The following is a 6,000-nucleotide window of genomic DNA, read 5'->3' on the forward strand; positions in this document are numbered from 1 at the left end:
TGATACTTCAATGGGTCTTAAAATTCTAAATCAAATAGCAAACTATCCTTGGTATGACCTTCTTAAAACCTAGTTATCTTATCTTTTGTCTTGACACAGATGTACAAGCACACAAACACACGTATGTAATAACAGCTTAGCTCTCTCTTTCTACACACACATTAAATAACACACAAACACACTCAGATACAAAGATTTCAAAATGCAAACACGTAGACACACGATTATACATTCATAATGGTGAATCAATGACAGACAGGCCTTCAGAAGAACAGACAAGGTAACTTGGTGAATTACAATGAGCTCCTATCTACCCCAAGAGCTCTGTCCTTAGACTACAAACACAGACAAACACAAATGTGTATGACAAACCATCATGAACACTTACCAAACACAATCCACAGTCAAAATACACAGCGTAGGTACTAATACTGAGACAAAACCAACACAACACAACCAACAACAATTACCACCACGCTCTTGGGATGATCACCAAAGATTCAGGGGGAGTAATATTGTGTTGAGGATCAGCGTGTTTCTGGGATAATGGTGTTGATGTGAGCCATGAACAGCCTTTAAAAGCACTTCATGGCTACAGACATGAGTGCTAACAGTCGGTAGTCAATTAGGCAGGTTACCTTAGTGTACTTGGGCACAGGGACTATGGTGGTCTGCTTAAAACATGTTGGTATTACAGACTCGGTCAGGAAGAGGTTGAAAATGTCAGTGAAGACACTCGCCTGTTGGTCAGCGCATGCTCGCAGTACACGTCCTGGTAATCAGGTGTAGAACAATTCGATCTTAGTCCTGTACTGATGTTTTGCCTGTTTGATGGTTGTCCGGGTTACAGTCCCGCTTCTTGAGCTTCCGGGTTACAATCCTACTCCTTGAAAGCGGCTGCTCTAGCCTTTAGCTCAGCGCCTATGTTTCCTGTAATCAATTACTTCTGGTTGGGGTATGTACGTACAGTCACTGTGGGGATGACGTCATCGATGCATTTATTGATGAATCCAATGATTGATGTGGTGTACTCCTCAATGCCATTGGAGGAGACCAGGAACATATTCCAGTCTGTGATAACAAAACAGTCCTGTAGCTTAGCATCTGCTTCATCTGACCACTTTTTTATAGACCGAGTCACTGGTGCTTCCTGCATACATTTTTGCTTGTAAGCAGGAATCAGGAGGATATAATTATATGGTCAGATTTGCCAAATGGAGGGCGAGCAAGCGTCTCTGTATGTGGAGTAAAGGGGGTCCAGAGTTTTTTTCAGTCTGGATGCACATTTAACAAGACGGTTTTAAGTTTCCCTGCATTAAAGTCCCCGGCCACTAAGAGCGCCGCCTCTGGGTGAGAGTTCCCCTGTTTGCTTATGGCGGAATATATCTCATTGAGTGTGGTCCTAGTGCCAGCTTCCGTCTGTGGTGGTATGTAGACAGCTATGAAAAATACAGATGAAAACTCTTTAGGTAGCTAGTGTGGTCTATCTAGCTTATCATGAGATACTCTAGCTCAGGCGAGCAAAACCTCGAGACTTCCTTAGATATCGTGCAACAGCTGTTATTTACAAAAATACATAGTCCACCACCCCTTGTCCTACCAGAGGCCGCTTTTCTATCCTGCCGTTACGGCGTATAACCATCCAGCCGTATGTTGATAATGTCATCGTTCAGCCACGACTCTGTGAAGCATAAGATATTACATTTCTGAATGTCCTGTTGGTAGTTTAATATTCCGCGTAGGTCATCGATTTTAATTTTCCAAAGATTGCACGTTTGCTAGCAGAATGGAAGGAGGTGGGTTGTTTATTTGATCGCCTACGAATTCTCAGAAGGCAAACCGCCCTCCGGCTCCTTTTTCTCTGCCTTCTCTTCACACAACTGACGCCTGGGCCTGTTCCCGGGAAAGCAGTATATCATTCGCAACAGACTCGTTAAAGGAAAAAAAGGATTATGCCAGTTTGTGGTGAGTTCTGATGTCTAGAAGCTATTTTCGGGTCATAAGAGACAGTAGCAGCAACATTATGTACAAAATAAGTACAAAAATAAGTTACAAACACCACAAAGAAACAAACAAAAAAACACAATTGTTTAGGAACATGTAAAACATCAGTCTTCGTCTCCGGCGCCATTTTGTGTCTCAGTAGTGAGTGGAGTTACAAACAGACTGTACTAAACAAGTTCAATGTCTTACCTGTGATTAAATGTTTTACACACACATAGCTACATGTAGCCTACTGGGACACCATGTCCCCACATTTCCCACTCTCTCACGCCAAATAGCCTGAGGCCACAGGGCTCTTCTCGACAGCTCTATTTCCCTTCGTGGGAGGATTGCAAACCGTAGGGCGGTATTTTTTAGATGGCTACATGTACATTGAACAACACAGCAGCTTTTTAGCATGTTTTGTTATTTCTGTATAACAAAAAATGTACGACGAAGTTGCCTCTTTTATAATGGGGATCAATAGGAAAGAATGCTGGTTTTCCCCCATTTGTGGACGTGGTCAAGGGAAATTCCTCATTATTACATGAATATCGGCTGAGACTTTACACTGTATCCATAAAACTATAAGACCACACCTGTTGTCTGAGTGGCCATTCAAAAGGGCATGGAGCTTTGATTGATGGACCACACTATCTTCAGGAGGATGTTAAAGAGACGAGTAAGAGAACATGGAAGAAATGTATCTCACCTATTAAGAACAAGAAGCTGAAAAGACTGATGCTCATAGGTTACTACTCCAGTCGTAAGGTTTTGAATAAGTACCAACGGCTATAAGAGCCAAGTATCTATGAGGGCAAATCTATTCTTTATTCCTAATGTCACTACATAAGGAATAGGGTAACATACAGACACAGTAGGGCAGGGCGATATGACCTAAAAAAATTATCTGGATTTTTTTCAAACTTACAGCCGATTCACAATCATTTCTTTCCTTCTGTTCTCTCTAAATAAGCGTTGTTGTACAATTAAAAGGTCAAATACACTGCATTTCAAAACAGTCAGCAATAATCTAATGAATTCAGCGCTTGTGAAGTTATACCCAGGCTAAGTAGAAGTCTTCCACGACCATAAAGCCCCACTAATTGTTCATTATAGATTAGCACAGCTCTCAATATCTCAAGCCCATCTTTTATATTTCAAGTTTAGCCAGCTTGGATCTATTTGCTATGTAACGAGGTTGAACAGTTTGCTTTTGTCTGTCTGCAACTGTTTGAACAGCTTGTTAGCCTGTCCACTTTGTTCAGATGTTAAATCAAGAGGCCTACGTTATTTCTCAGAATGAGATTGTGTGGCCAATCCCTTATATAACTGTGTTTTATGCTTATTGCACATTTAAAAAACACAAAACAGACTAGACAGCTAGTATAACAGTATTTGTCTAAAATGCTGCAAGAGGTACCCAAATGCGCACGCAACAAACTGAGCATTCATTTTCCAGGATCAATGTTCATTCCTACTCTCGTTTTAGTAGTGTCGGCTTGCAATGAGAGTAGTTTAGACATAAAAAGGGTATTGTTAGAAAAGTTAACTTATCCCCTATTACAGTAAAATAATGTTTCAATGTGTTTTGGTGTCCATATGACCGATTCTGTTGCACCAAAACTAAAATGCAAACAGCGATTTGAAACCGCTTGTCAGAGGAAGACGTGATCTCTCAACTTTGTTGGCGTGAGTGGCAGGGGAAGAGGCTTGAAGTATGTGTGTAAAAACTATTGGTCTCTAAATCCAGACAAATGACAGTCCATGTAAAAAATAGTTGGTAATTAAATCCAGCTAGAAGGTGCACGTAAAAACTGTCGGCTGGTATGCCCTCATCAGTCTGAGCAGTCGGCTGGTATGCCCTCATCAGTCTGAGCAGTCGGCTGGTATGCCCTCATCAGTCTGAGCAGTCGGCTGGTATGCCCTCATCAGTCTGAGCAGTCGGCTGGTATGCCCTCATCAGTCTGAGCAGTCGGCTGGTATGCCCTCATCAGTCTGAGCAGTCGGCTGGTATGCCCTCATCAGTCTGAGCAGTCGGCTGGTATGCCCTCATCAGTCTGAGCAGTCGGCTGGTATGCCCTCATCAGTCTGAGCAGTCGGCTGGTATGTCCTCATCAGTCTGAGCAGTCGGCTGGTATGTCCTCATCAGTCTGAGCAGTCGGCTGTGAATGCCCTCATCAGTCTGAGCAGTCGGCTGTGAATGCCCTCATCAGTCTGAGCAGTCGGCTGTGAATGCCCTCATCAGTCTGAGCAGTCGGCTGGTATGTCCTCATCAGTCTGAGCAGTCGGCTGTGAATGCCCTCATCAGTCTGAGCAATCGGCTGGTATGTCCTCATCAGTCTGAGCAGTCTGCTGTGAATGCCCTCATCAGTCTGAGCAGTCGGCTGTGAATGCTCCCACCCGCTATATACTTCTAACGGACTGGTTTGGTTCTTCCCTCTATAGTGCTGTCTGGTTAGAACATGATGTTGAGGCCCATCACTGTACTCTTAATATTCACCACACACACACACACACACACACACACACACACACACACACACACACACACACACACACACACACACACACACACACACACACACACACCTGTTTCCTTTGAAGATGTTTATATGGAGTTTGGTAATCCAAATGACTTGGAATCTTGTTGTGGTTATTTGGATGCATGCACAACATTCAGACCTTCGTGTTACCGTTGACAATAAAAAGTCTTCTCCCTTCGGACGACGATAAGACTCTGACCTGAGTGGGCGGGTGGGTGCAGTGTCCAGATACGCATTTCCAAACGCTCTGAATGGTTGGGAATGGCAAGGCTATGATGGGTGAGGGATGACTACGGTAGGCTGAGCAGCCAAACTGAAGGGACTGTGAGGGGGAGTTAGGTAGAGAGAAGAGGAGCAGGACAGCCTTTTTACAGTGGGTAAACCATAGAGGAAGAGGCGAAGGAAAAGGTTTCACTTTTGCTCAAATCTGTAAAAAATAAGCCCAATGCATGTCTATGGGCAAATTTTGGACATAAGCCTGTCTTCCCGCTTAGGGACAACGACTCCCATTGTTAGGGTGGAGAAGTGCATCACTTCATTAAATATAGATCCCTGGTGTAAATGGGAACAAGCGGACATAAATGCTCATAAAAACTAAAAATAACAAAACCGAGATTCTTGAGATAAAGGCATTTGGAATATCGCGTAAAAACATTGAAATGAATCTAATTTGATATATCGCCCAACCATAGGACACTAACCATACACAGTGGGGCAACCTCCTGTTTACAAAAATGAACTACGACAAAATGTGAATGTGCCAAGACTGTGGGAATGCCTGAAGGTCCACAGAGCATAGGCTAATGCAGTAGACTTGAGATGTACATCCCTTTCCAACTGCAGTCCAGATAGTAGGCCAGGTCCACACACAAGTCAGCAGCACCGTCCACAATAACGCAGGGGCGAAACAAACTGACATGAACAAAAACCCAGCTCCAACAGCATGCATTCTTCATTGCCAGAAAAAAAACTATAGATCTCTTATTTCTTACCTTCTTCATTCTGGCCGTTGCGTGTGCCTGTGAAGGCCACGGTGTTGCCGTGGTAATCGTAAGCGGCCACCGAGGTCATGCCGTCCTCCTTGTCGATGAAGAGCGGTATTCCTTCTATGGTGCTGGTCCCACCCAGCGGCTGGTTAAAGTCCTGGCCGCAAAAGTTGTCATCGATCTGGAGAGGCTGAGAGAGAGAGAGCGGGGGAGAGAAAGAGCGGGGAAGAGAGAGCAGGGGGGGAGAGAGAGAGAGAGAGAGAGAGAGAGAGAGAGGGGGGGGGGGAGAGAGAGAGAGAGAAGGGGGAGAAGAGAGAGAGAAAAAAGGGGGGAGGAGAGAGAGAGAAGAGAGAGAGAGAGAGAGAAGAGAGAGAAGGGGGGAGAGAGAGAGAGAAAGAGAGAAGATAGAGAGAATGGGAAGGGGAGGAGGGAAGGGGGGGGGGGGGGAAGAGAGAGAGAGAGAGAGCGAGAGAGAGAGAGGGAGG

General features: G+C 44.5%; 1 pseudogene; it reads right to left on the reverse strand.

Annotated features, from left to right (window-relative positions):
* LOC109891379 (plexin-A1-like) overlaps window positions 1-6,000 on the reverse strand; it is a 370,611-nt pseudogene that overhangs the window by 262,454 nt on the left and 102,157 nt on the right.

This window comes from Oncorhynchus kisutch, linkage group LG5 (genome assembly GCF_002021735.2).
Source record: "Oncorhynchus kisutch isolate 150728-3 linkage group LG5, Okis_V2, whole genome shotgun sequence".
Taxonomy (NCBI): domain Eukaryota; kingdom Metazoa; phylum Chordata; class Actinopteri; order Salmoniformes; family Salmonidae; genus Oncorhynchus; species Oncorhynchus kisutch.